A 15,270-nucleotide genomic window follows, 5' to 3' on the forward strand; every position below is an offset into this window, starting at 1 on the left:
TATGCTATTCAATTCATATTTTAATACTTGTCATATTTTAAAAACATGAGATATATAGATACTATAAAAGTGATTAATATGAGATATAGCTGACAATGGCTTTAGCTTTTGTGATGATATATAATATATATTCAGTATTATAAGTAAAAGTACACTGCATGTCTATTTGTAATCTAAGGTTCAAGGCTGATCAATTTAGACATACAAGACAATCTCTTTAGCCTTGGTCATATAATGGGAGTACCTGTCTCTCTACACAACCATTCATTTTCAGTGAGGATGTTCAATATTAGTATAACTTTCCTTTAATAAAAGAATACTTATAATTCAGCAGTTATTTTTATGTATATTTAACAATATCATAAGCAAGTCTATGAGATTTTTTCTTGTTCATTGCTGCTTAATGACTGTGCTACTCGACCAATTTAATATTTGCAGAGTATCTTAATAATTAAACAGCAACTCCTTTTTACCTTTAAAATGCCTAATAACAAATAGCTACATTCATGAACCATAATTGACTTACTGTCCTTAAGGCTGAGTACACTAGCTGCAATGTGTTTACAAATATGTTATATAGCTCCAGACAAGGACTTAAATATATTACATTTTCATAAAATTAAGTTAAATTATAGTAATTTACTTGGGAGATGTTATCAGAAAAGATTGTAGTAAAGTCTGTATGTGTTAACTATTCATACAGTTTCTTCCTAGTGATATACTTCTTTTTAAGCATTGTGTGCTGTTTATGTGTACAATTCAAAATGAATAACAAATGTTACAGTATAATAAAACATCATGCATGTGTTGATACCTTCTAAATTTGTTAGGTACTTCAGTGCACTTTTAATATTTGTTAAACTGTAAAAGCACTTTGTCATCTCATAAATAGTGTGCTTGTTACTTTAAGTAGCTTAAGAGCTTAAACCACACCCATACTGCCTTGTTTCAGTGCTGACATCACTCAGACTGTTTACCTTCGTTTTGTGCTGTTCGTACATTTGTAGAGGATTTAACACACACTAATGGATTCTAACTGAAGAACCTCCACTCTAGGGATGGTAAAATAAGAGTTCCCAGCTCGTGACCATGGCGGGAAGCCAAAAACAAAGTAAGTGAAGCTTTTAGAGCTTTTTAAACTGAACACAAGCTCATTAAACTGCTATTAGTTTTCTTAACATTAAGGGCAGATATACAAGCCAAACAGTTGTTTTTTGGTCAAAAAGGCACTTTTAGCATCAAAGAATAGATAATTACTTTTCAAGGCACTTTTTGACATTTATTACTATAAGCTTTTACATATTATTATGTAAATTAAATGCAACAGTTTAGATATTTCATGCAGCTTAGTGTAAATAATATAAAAAGAATCATGTTCATTTAAGCACACCAAATTAATATGTCAGTGTAAAGGCATCATATTCTATAGTAGCAGTAAAAGGCAGGTAATTTGTAAATGAATTATCTAAATATCATTTAGAGTTAGAGGAAATCATGACTGTAAGTATTTACACTGTAATAAAGAAAGATATGTTACCTTGCTTTCTTTAGGGTTGTTTCCTTTAATTACAAAATGTCCTGTTTATCCTGTATTTATATTGCTTCAAAGACTGACACATATGTAAAGCATGAATGCTTTTAAAGAAGAACTTTTTTACCTTACAGAGCAAATAGAAAACAATAATGTTTGTGTTTTCATGCGTCTCTTAGTTTCTTCTTCTTCTTGTCAGCAGTGCTCCAATCATTTTGTTCTGCATGTCTCTTTACCCCAAAGGAGCTCCAATCCATTTCTTCCACTTTATCCAAGGTTTTATTAGCTGAAAGATAAGAGACTGCTGCTTGTCGAATGTCAAACGTTTTAGGACATTCAGTAAAAAATATTTTTATTCTTGCAGGGAACAGCAGGTGCACTTTAAGTTGCCTTTTTTTCAATTCCTTTATCAGAGGGAGACATTCTTTTCTTGCAGTTATAACTCCAGCAGAATAATCATTATCAAATCTGATTATGTTGTCTTTGTATTTAACTGGAGAAGTTGACCATGCTGTCTTTAAAATAAGTTCCTTGTCCTGTGATGAAAAAAACTTTACTATTATTGATCTCGGGTGATTTTTTGATTTGATGGTTGATGAAGCAGCTCCTAAGGATCTATGGGCTCTTTCAATTCCATAAGAAAGAGCTTCAAGCAATTTTAAAACTTCTGGTAACCGGGTAGTAAGGAAAGTCACCATGTTATCTCCCTCTGTTTTCTCTGGTAGCCCATAGATGCAAAGGTTATTTCGTCTGGACCTGTTCTCTAGATCCTCTATTTTATTTTGTAATGAAGCATTTTGTTTTGATAAAAAAATGTAGCTGAAGATCTTGTTCTCAGAGTCTGCCCTCAGTATCATTTAGGGATCTCTCTATGTCAGCTATTTGAGACTTCTGTGGGTTCATTATTTCTTGTAGCTGCTGTATTTGTTTTGTAGATCTCTCTTCAAAAGTGTCCAGTTTGGTATTCATTTTGTCAAATTTCACTGATAAGTCTTGTATAGCATTTAATAAAGACTGTATCTCCTTTCTCATCATCTGGTCCTGTGTGGTATTCTTAGAAAAGCTCATTTTCAGTAGATTCAGATACCTTCCGTCTTGTTTTTTGACAGGAAAAATAATGATTAAAGCCAAATTTTTTGCAATGTAGACTTCTAGTGATATTAGTAGAAGTAATTCAGCAAAATAGGTTTGTCTACAATATCTGGTTTTTAAAATTTCCTGTCAGAAATATCTTTTGAGTACAGAGCTGAGAAAAGATGCTGCCAACCAGTCTACATCCTAGCCACTCCCCCCGTCTACCCTGATTCTTAAAGACTTGCTCTCCATGTAAATAACTGACTTCAGTGTAATACAGAGATTCAGAAGCACATTATGTGTAATGAGGAAAGACCTTGTTATGGGCCAGTTTGTATTTCTCTACATCACTCAGTGATTGCTGAAATTGCCAACAGACCATTTTCTGCTACTCCTGCTATATGCATAACTGTCAGCCAATGCCTCATGCTAACGCAGTCACCACACTCATATATATATATATATACATATATATATATATATATATACACACACACACACACACACACACACACACACACACACACACACACACACACACGCATACAATCTGCCATATCTCTTCCATCTCATTGAGTCAAATGTTCCTGATGTATCTTATTTTTCCCTCCTCCTTCATAAACATGAATGATTGCAATCAATCAATAATAGCAATCATTAGGATTGTCCTTTTCTTACTGTTCAGAAAATGTGCTATGTTGCATGCTTTTGCATTTAGCTTGAAACCATTTTTTGTACTCCAGCTATATGCATGTTTCGGTCTTTGCTGGAGTTGTTTAGGATAAGTGGATGAGTGGATAATAATGCCCAACTTGTAGTCCTAAGGCAAACGTGGTCAACCACACTTCTGTGACATTAGTTTAGATGTCTGGAAAATAAATATCAGACAAGAGAAGACTCAACACTTACCCCTACAGAGTCCTACTAATTCAATTTTATATTCAGAAGAAAGTACCAGCAAGTTTCTCAGCTTGAGATCTCTTGTATGGTCAACTTGTAGTCCAATGGCCAGTATTGGGGGGTTTATTCAATTTGCACAATTTTTCAATAGCACAAGCATAGGAGATGGTATGAAAAGCTTTGTCCACATAATAATAAGAGGCATGCATAGAGTGAACTCATTGCACAACCTTTACAAAGATGATTAAGAAGTTCATGAGAAAGGACCTATACTTCACAAAACCAAACTGTTCATGGTATAGATCATTTAAGTTGCTTATTTCAACATATATGAATTCTATTGCTTTTTATATAATAATGGTATGGCAATAAAGGGTATTTGATATGTCAGTTGGAAGTGCAATGAGATATTGGTCTGATATGCTCATTAACCACAAAAAAAGGAGAACAAATGAAGCAAGCAGTCATGGACAGGTTGAAAATGGTATACCAATCTTAGAATGGAAATGTGAAAGACTTTACAAATGCAGTACTGCCTGATTGCAGATATAGCAATATTCAGATAGGAGGAGTAACATTTTAGATATTTAGGGAAAGTTCAAAATGTGAGAGTAGAATCTAGCTAAAGAAGTTAGGAGGACACAGTTATTTGTAGTAGTGGTTACAAATAATGTAAAGACTCAGTTTGTTGCTCAGGATAGCAGTGACACATCTGATATTCTTCATTAGGCCAGAGCAAAACACCATTATCATAAAGACACTGCTTGACATTCAATGAATGACATTCCACATTAGGCCACAGCAGAACACCATTGTCATACAGACACTGATCAACATTCACTGTATGACATTTCACATTAAGCCACAGCAGAACACCATTGTCATACAGACACTGCTCGACATTCACTGTATGACATGCCACATTAGGCCACAGCAGAACATCATTTCCATACAGACACTGCTTGACATTCACTGTATGAAATTTCACATTAGGCTACAGCAGAACACCATTATCATACAGACACTGATCAACATTCACTGTATGACATTTCACATTAGGCCACAAAAGAACACCATTGTCATACAGACACTGCTTAACATTCCCTGCAACATATTCGACATTAGGCCACAGCAGAACACCATTGTCAAACAGACACTGCTCAACATTCCCTGTATGACATTCCACATTAGGCTACAGCAGAACACCATTGTCATACAGACACTGCTCAACATTCACTGCATGACATTCCACATTAGGACACAGCAGAACACGATTGTCATACAGACACTGCTCGACATTCACTGTATGACATGCCACATTAGGCCACAGCAGAACACCATTATCATACAGACACTGCTCGACATTCACTGTATGGCATTCCACATTAGGCCACAGCAGAGGACCATTATCATACAGACACTGCTCAACATTCACTGTATGACATTCCACATTAGGCCACAGCAGAACACCATTGTCATCCAGACACTGTTCAACATTCACTGTATGACATTCCACATTAGGCCACAGCAGAACACCATTGTCATACAGGCACAGCTCGACATTCACTGTATGACATTCCACATTAGGCCACAGCAGAACACCGTTATCATACAGACACTGCTCAGCATTCACTGTATGACATTCCATTAGAATAAATAATAAAAATAAATGTTCTCTCTTTTAATATTGTATTTTTTTATTTATACTGTATTGACCATGTTAGTCCCTCTAGGCTAATAGCCTCTTCTCAGGGGAGGCCTGAGGTAGTATTTATACTACAAAAGGAAAATTAACCAGTACATGAGATAACTTCCCATACTCATTAGAAGAGTGGTTGTTCTGTTCCTAGTGCAGTGGCAGCTGGGAGAACAGCACTCAAGGAGATCCAAAATGGCAGATAGCACAGAAGCAAACACTGGTGCAATGTTTGAATCTCTACAAGATTCTGAGGAGCTGTTACAACAGACTTTGTTTGTTTCATTTGAAGCAAACATTCAAAACAATGATGGATGTGTTATTACAACCCTCTAGTTGGGAGGCTTGCAAGATGACATTTTAAGTGAATTGCTGTTGCAGAGTGATCCAGACAGTGGAAAAGATGTTTCATGGGATGAAATTATGGACACAATTCAATCAGAGGAATCAGACACTGTTTTGAAAGAAGAAATATGCGGAGACTGTTGAAACTGCAGGGAAAATGATGACAGATGTACAGAGGAAAGCAAATGTCAACAATATTAGGAAATGTATGGTTAGAATTCAGAACAAATAAGAAAAATAAATGGGCAGTTATACCATTTGGGATAATGTAATGGTTCCATTGGAAGTGAAGGTCCGGGAGGTAAGAGCTTTTATTCTTTTATTCATAACAGACATTTTTTGACATTATTTTTGAGACTGTTTCTGTTCAGGAAAGTTTTTTTGGGGGAATATAAGAATGAAAAGAACTGTAATCCATGGAATTCTTATGTAGTTAGAGCATATCATACAGAAATAAAAAAATGTATGTTCAATTTCAAAATGTAGTTGAAAACAGACATAAAAGAGACATTTAAGCAAACTTTGTAAAGAAGCTACGGACGTTAACAAAGTCTATGATAACAGAGGTTTATGGACTGGGATTCAGGACTGCTATATTGCACTGAAAATGGAGAAAGAAAAATTGCTCATACCCCTAGTATGATAAATGTAGAGGATCGTGAGGATCACATAGGTGTTGTACAATATTGGGGACAACAGAAGGCATGTTTTTTTTTTTCTGTGAAAAAAGATTATCATTTGATAAGTCTGTGGGAAGAGGAAATGGTGTATTTGTGGAGAAATAGGTCATGATATAAAAAAGTGTGAATTGCGATATTATAAATGTAACAAAATTGGGTGTTTATGGAGGGACTGTAATCTAGAAAAAAAGGATGAAGAAGAAGAAAACAAAAGTGAGGACTGTATATGAAGAGAGGAAGATGTCCCGATAAAAAGTAAAGAGGAAGTAGAGAAGTGACATCAGGGTAAAAATCAAGATAAGGATAAACAGAAAAATGAAACATACTATACTAGTTAAGAAAGTCCTGAAATAAGTGATGAGCAAGATATAAATTGGAAAATACTGAATAGTAAAAAGAATTCTATTGGCAAAAGATTTAGAGATAGAAATAGAAAGTTTAAAGGGATAAGTGTAAAAGAGAAAAGGAAGGGAAAAAGGAAATGGATAATGCGAATGAAATAAATACTTCAAATCTATAGAGTTTCTGGTAAGTTACAACATAGACATAAGGACAACTTTGGAGTGCTTTCAGTAAATGTAAATTGTACCAAAAATATATGTAGATGAATAGGCATCCTAAATTGTAGTTAAGTGTGATGTTGATGTAATAATAATATTGGAAAATGTAATTATTTTTTTTGCACAGGAAGAGAGATTACAAAGAAAGACACTTTGAGGAGGAGATACACCGTGGAAGCTAAGAAAGGAACTATGCTCAGGCATACTTGTACTTTGCAAAAAATCCGTGAAAATGTTGAATATAACATTGGCAAAGAAGTGAAGATAAGCTATTGTAGAGATCAGATGGCATAATCAGATATATAGAATTATAGCACTGCATGCCTACGTTACAAGTAAAGGAAAGGAAAATTTATTTCATAAAATTTCGGATTATGTATCAAATAGTATGAATATTATAATAACAGAAGATTTAATTGTGGTTTGAGAGGGAAAAAACAGAAAGGAAATTATGTTAAGACAAATTCTGCGGTTATAAAATGTGACAATTTAAAGGTTTGGAATAATAATTTGTGGGCATATAGCTAAAGTACATATAAGATGGACATAGATAATTTTATTATATCACAAGTTTTAAATATAGCTAAAGGAAAGATGTAACTGGCTTTTCAGATCACTCAGATATTTGGATAGAAGGATCCCCTTCAGAAACCTGAAATCCCACTTAACCAAAATCCAAAAGACCGAGATGAAAAACTCGACACCCCAGAAGACCAACCACCTGGAACACCAACAAAACACTAACAGCAAGTAAAGGATTTCCTAACCTGCAAACACACTAAAATCAAAGCACAGAAAGCCCACACGAAAGCCCCCCACCCCCTAACTAAACATACAAAATCTGAGATCACACTACCACTGAGGTAAGGGGCAAAGGTCTGCATGATGGCCAACTGGTTGCTTACTGTTAGTGATTTGTCTGTGTTCTGGAAGGTTAGTCTTATGGGATGTTGGGATTGTCATCTTGGTTTTTGGGTTTCAGGTAAGTGAGATTTTGGGTTTCTAAAAGGGACCCAGATAGAACTACAAGAAAATGAGTATATCAGCTTGGGAAAAGAAACAAAAAAAGAATAAATGAGAAATTATGGGATGAAAATGAAAAAAGTATGCATTTATGGAAATATCACATTTACACTAGAGTGTGTTATAGAAAGTGTTCTGAATGGTAGCTAGTTTTTAATTTTTTTTTTTTTTTTAGAATGACAGTCAGATACTGTTATATGATAGAATGGAGACTTTATGAAAATATTCAAGAGAAAACTAAGGAATGTTATTTAAGCAAAGATATTATTTACAATGTAAACAAATAAATGGTATCATATATCATACATCATATTTTAGTAGCATAATTAAAAAGAATACTAGTATAATTAGAGAACTGAAATCTTATGGAGGAAAGGTAAGAAAATCTCACCAAGTTAAGAATATCATAATAAATTATGTAAAGAAAATGTTTCAAGACAGAAAGAAAGTACAAAAAAGAATGACATGTTAAAAACTTGAAGTGCAAGAAAATAAGGAATTGGAAAATTAAACGTCCATATATTAATTAGAAAAAGATAAACATCACAGTACCTCCAAAAAAAGCCTGGAACACACCAATAAGTGCCAACGACTGCCAATAATAATCCACAGTTTAATGTCAAGAAATACAAACATGAACACGGACATAATCGACAAGCAGACTTGCAAACAAACGAATAAACAAATGTAGCATACAGAGAGAGTTAAGCGCTTTCAACCATTGCTGGTCTTCATCAGAACTACTGCTTACATGTTAATCTGCTGCTTAAATAACCTTAGTGGCGCCAAAACCACTCATTGCTTTTTAAAAACATACTAACACATATATGCAAGTGTATGTATAAATAGCTGAATGACTACAAAAGAGTCACTACCCATAATATTCACAATACATAGATAAAAATACTTTAAATAATACATCAATAAAATACAATACCTTAATTAAATACAGTCATATTAGTACATAAACATGTTGTGTAAACAATGTAATACGTACATCAACAAACCTATTAATGTTTAAAAAAAGTTGTATATAGAAAAAATAATAAAAAATATATAAAGAATATATATTAAATAGTGAAAGCAAAATATATATATATATATTTATGTGCAGATAAATCCAAATTGTTTATTTTTATATATAACTAAAAATTTAACTAAAAATTTTTAAAATAAACTAAAAATAACTTTTGCTTTCACTATTTAATATATATTCTTTATATATTTTTTATTATTTTTTCTATATACAACTTTTTTTAAACATTAATAGGTTTGTTGATGTTCGTATTACATTGTTTACACAACATGTTTATGTACTAATATGACTGTATTTAATTAAGGCATTGTATTTTATTGATGTATTATTTAAAGTATTGTTATCTATGTATTGTGAATATTATGGGTAGTGACTGTTTTGTAGTCATTCAGCTATTTATACATACACTTGCATATATGTGTTAGTATGTTTTTAAAAAGCAATAAGTGGTTTTGGCGCCACTAAGGTTATTTAAGCAGCAGATTAACATGTAAGCAGTAGTTCTGATGAAGACCAGTAATGGTTGAAAGTGCTTAACTCTCTCCGTATGCTACATTTGTTTATTCGTTTGTTCGCAAGTCTGCTTGTCGATTCTGTCCGTGTTCGTGTTTGTATTTCTTGACATTAAACTGTGGATTATTATTGGCAGTCGTTGGCACTTATTGGTGTGTTCCAGGCTTTTTTTGGAGGTACTGTGAAGTTTATCTTTTTCTGATGTCGTTTTCGGCCGTGGAGGACACCGGTACTACTGTTGTTAACATGGAGCTCTCAAACATGAACATTACTAATGTTGATGCTTTGGGTATGACTGAAAATGTTCCCGAGATATGCAGCAGTATCAATTGTTTGAAAGAAGAATTAGCGGGGCTTAAAGGCGAGCTTGCTAGACTTGTTTTCTTGGTCAATAAGGTATTGTCGGGTGATAAACCTGGTAAATCAACTACAACTAATTTTACGCACAATACATCAGTCGAGATTTCTGAAGTTTTAGCTCTACCTATGGGCTTAACTGATTTGAGTGGTTCAACTACGGAAATGTATAACGCAGTGAAGACAGGCAAAAATATTAATGTACCAGCCAGCGAAGGTCAGGCGTTGAATGATAGTATAGACATACCAAATGGGCAGAAAGTACGCAGCCAAGGGCAATTTAATGTACTAGACATCACAGCACCATTTTCGAGTAGCAACATCGAGATGACTGATATTACTTTTGATTTCTCCATTTATGACATTGATTTGGAAGCTAAAAGAACAGGTACTAAACCTAAGCGAGTACTTCCAACTAAGACTTATTCAGCAGTTACTGAGAATAATATCAAGAGTACTGTTCCATCTACCTTTAAACCACGTGTCATTGCAGTACAGCATGAGCTGAGTTCAAAAGAAAAACAATTCAATCAGTTTTTAAACTGCAATTATGATATAGATAATATTGAAGTTAAGAACACCAACGACAACAAGAAAATTAATGTTAATATTGACTCTGATGAGACTGGGAATCTTAAAAGTTTGATTTATGCATTGGGAAAGAAGTTAAAAACTATTAATGGACTCAAAATTGATAATGTATACTTATCCAAATGTGTTGATAGTAAGATTGTCCCGATGGGGTTAAGATTTTTTAAACAACCCATGGGTATTGATTTAACTGGTGCAGTTAAAGATGAATTTAATTTGTTTGTTGATGAATGTGGGTTTAATTACATGCGTTTAATTATTAAAAATAATGATGAAAGACTAAGTAATTTAATACAGGAAGCTGAGAAGCTCAACACACGTATAGTTCATGATTTATTATTTACAGAATGGGAAAGGTTATATAATAAGCAATTTTTAGAAGCAGAGAAATTGATTGACAAGGCAAGTCAATGTAAATCAAAAAAATTGTTAAGAGATAGGGAACAATATAACAAAGGGATAGCATATTCTTGGCCTAGTGCTAGGAATGATTTGAAACAAGGAATCAATAATCGCTATAAAAATTATTATAACTATAACCATTATAACCATTCTAATTACAATAGGGTCAATTATAACAAAAATGATGATTTTGGATATCAGGAACGTGAAGGTATAAGGGGTCAATATGTGAGACAGGATTTTCAGAGACATCCAAAGGATACAAGTCCACCGTATCAGAGAAAAAATCCCTTCAACAGGAAGGGATACAATTAGAACTACCAGAATTATTGACCCCAAGTCATAACATTAACAATGATGTGACTGATGGAAAATATGAACAACCTGTACAAAGTACTAATCAACATTTTGTGAAATCTAGTCACATGTTGATGAATATAAACAGCAACAATAACAACCAAGACGATGAAATATTTATTAATGGAAATGTTTACACTTATAAAAATTTTAATATTTATAATTATTCTAATATTGCAATTAACAGCGTTTATTTTGATTTATTTGTGAAGGGTATGAAATTTATTCCTAATCCAAATTTTAATTTAACTGAATTATTGATAGATTTTAAGAAATATGTTAGAAAGATCAATTTGGAAGTATTTTTTAATAATTCACCAAAAATTGAACATACTAATACTAGATTTAGTTATTTGTGTAATAAACCTAGTACTTTTACACCACCTAATCATCCTACTATAGACACTTTTGATAGAGTAGTAACAAGGGAATTATATCAGGAATGTATTAACTTGAAACAGATTACTAATATTAATAATTTATCACAAAATGAATTGAAGTTATTAAATGAAATTAGGAATGATAACAACATTAGAATTATGAAACCAGACAAGGGGTGAGGGATAGTACTTTATGATAACATACAATACATTAAAAAAATATATGATATTTTGTATTTATCAGGTAATTATGAGACGATCTCCCTTAATGAATTACATATAGCTTATCAACGCATTGATTCGTATATAGAGGAATATTTATTAGATGGTCGTATTACTGAAAAAATTTATAAATTTATAAAGGTTAAATTTCCTAAAGTAGCTTCACTTATAGGAATACCTAAAATACATAAATATACTATAGACCCTCCGTTTAGACCAATAGTAGTGGGTAGTTATTCCAAAACATTTTTTATTGGCAAGTATATAGACATTCAATTAAAAAGTATGTATTCGACTATCAAACATATGGGTAAGGATTCCTGGGTGTTTCTAGCTAATTTTCCAATAGATATAGTAAAAAACAGCAATACTTTCACTAATTGTATAACCACAGTTACAGTGGATGTTATTGACTTATTCTCATGCATCCCAAAGCAGGATGGCTTAGAGGCATTTTAAAAATAGTATAGTTAAACATATTAATTTTGACTGGGATGAAATATGTCTATTGGTGGAAATGATGTCTATTGTTTTAGATAATAATTTTATATATTTCGAAGGAGAATATTTTAAGCAAACGAGGGGGGTAGCTATGGGGGAAGCTTGTGCCCCCATATATGCAAACCTCGTTATGCTATATTGGGAGGACACCATTTTGTTCCCAAGTCAATATTTCACCCATGTGAGATACTATTCAAGGTTTCTTGATGATATTTACATCCTATGGGAAGGTGAGCAAGAAATGTTGCAACAATTTATGAAGGTTAAATTTCCTAAAGTAGCTTCACTTATAGGAATACCTAAAATACATAAATATACTATAGACCCTCCGTTTAGACCAATAGTAGTGGGTAGTTATTCCAAAACATTTTTTATTGGCAAGTATATAGACATTCAATTAAAAAGTATGTATTCGACTATCAAACATATGGGTAAGGATTCCTGGGTGTTTCTAGCTAATTTTCCAATAGATATAGTAAAAAACAGCAATACTTTCACTAATTGTATAACCACAGTTACAGTGGATGTTATTGACTTATTCTCATGCATCCCAAAGCAGGATGGCTTAGAGGCATTTTAAAAATAGTATAGTTAAACATACTAATTTTGACTGGGATGAAATATGTCTATTGGTGGAAATGATGTCTATTGTTTTAGATAATAATTTTATATATTTCGAAGGAGAATATTTTAAGCAAACGAGGGGGGTAGCTATGGGGGAAGCTTGTGCCCCCATATATGCAAACCTCGTTATGCTATATTGGGAGGACACCATTTTGTTCCCAAGTCAATATTTCACCCATGTGAGATACTATTCAAGGTTTCTTGATGATATTTACATCCTATGGGAAGGTGAGCAAGAAATGTTGCAACAATTTATAGGATTTTTAAATACAAGTAGTGAATACTCAAAATGTACTCATACTGAAGGTAAATATGGATTACCGTATTTGGACACCCATATTTCTTATAATGATGGTAATGTATATTCTACTATCCATAGGAAGAGTACATTCTCCAAAAGCTACTTAGCATATAGTAGTTGTCATCCACATAAAGTTAATCAAAATGTTTTTAAGGGGCAATGTGTCCGTGTAGCACGTATGGTATCCAATTTCGAGGATATGAAAAAAGAATTACAGTTTATTAAAAGTTTATTTAGTCAAAGAGGATATCCTGAAGAAATGATGGACGCAACGATAATATATGTTACAAACCAATGGAATATTAAATATAGACCACTTTTGGGAGTTGGTGATATAATTTCTCAAAATGATGATACAAATTCCCTTACAAACATATCAAATAATAACTATCATAAAATGTTTATACTACAATATAACATGGGTGTAGACCAGATTAAAAAAATTATTTATAAATTTTGGTATTTGATTAGTAGTGATACAAGTTTAATAAAATTATTGGGATCCAAACCCAACTTCATATATAAAATGGGTAAAAATATGAAATATCTTTTGGAACACAGACATATAGAGGAGAAAAATAAAAATTATTTGAGTAATAACACAAGAAGTAGTAAATGTGGATTTTGCAATCAATGCAGATATATGTCTTTGGAAAATAAAATAAAATTACGGAATGGTTTAAAATCTAATATAAAATGTAGATATGGCAACTGTAATACAAAAAATGTAATATATCTAGCTAAATGTAGAAAATGCTCAGGTTTTTACGTTGGAAAGGCAGAAAGATGTCTTAAAAAATGTATATATGACCATATATATAGTATTAAGACCAAGGATAAAACTAATGCACTATCTAGACACGTAGAGACTGAAGGTGTTGATCATAATTTTATGTTTAGCATTCTTGACACCATTGAAATAGATCCTAGAGGTGGTGATATTAAAAGTTTACTTGCATATAAAGAAACATGGTGGCAGATATACTTAGATGCCACCACTTTTCCTGGTTTAAATGAATTTATATCTACTAAATCGTTGTTATTAGTATAAAGTGAGATATTTAACAAGAATAAGATATATATTAATTAATTTATTTATTTATTACTTAGTTATTACTTATTAATATTATTATTTGTTTGTAAACGTATTTATAGGTGAATTTATAATCATATAAAAAATTTTTACATTATACGTAATACAATATATATATAAAAAAATATATAAAAAAAATGTTATATTATACGTAAAACAATAAAGTTTTTAAGGCTTTTAAACAAGTTTTAAAGAATTTTAACAACTTTTTAACATATTTTTTAAACAAAAAAATTTTTTAGATTCGTTGTTTGCAGTATGACCATATAATAGTCCATGCTCATCTTCGCTGTCTATGTTGCTGTTATAGTTATCATTACCATTACTACTATTATTTTTATTATTATCATTATTATTATTGTTATCTAAATAACCAGTTATTTAATAAACTATTTATTATTATATATTATAAAGTATTTGGTTACATATTTCATCTAAAATATTTTTAATAACAATTTTGAAAAAATAAAAAATAAAAATTTTTTAGTTATATATAAAAATAAACAATTTGGATTTATCTGCACATAAATATATATATTTTGTTTTCACTATTTAATATATATTCTTTATATATTTTTTATTATTTTTTTCTATATACAATTTTTTTTAAACATTAATAGGTTTGTTGATGTTCGTATTACATTGTTTACACAACATGTTTATGTACTAATATGACTGTATTTTATTAAGGCATTGTATTTTATTGATGTATTATTTAAAGTATTGTTATCTATGTATTGTGAATATTATGGGTAGTGACTCTTTTGTAGTCATTCAGCTATTTATACATACACTTGCATATATGTGTTAGTATGTTTTTAAAAAGCAATGAGTGGTTTTGGCACCACTAAGGTAATTTAAGCAGCAGATTAACATGTAAGCAGTAGCTCTGATGAAGACCAGTAATGGTTGAAAGTGCTTAACTCTCTCTGTATGCTACATTTGTTTATTCGTTTGTTTGCAAGTCTGCTTGTCGATTCTGTCCGTGTTCATGTTTGTATTTCTTGACATTAAACTGTGGATTATTATTGGCAGTCGTTGACACTTATTGGTGTGTTCCAGGCATATATTAATTAGATAAGGT

This window comes from Protopterus annectens, chromosome 4.part0, assembly GCF_019279795.1.
Source record: "Protopterus annectens isolate FY-2018-M chromosome 4.part0, PAN1.0, whole genome shotgun sequence".
Lineage (NCBI taxonomy): Eukaryota > Metazoa > Chordata > Ceratodontiformes > Protopteridae > Protopterus > Protopterus annectens.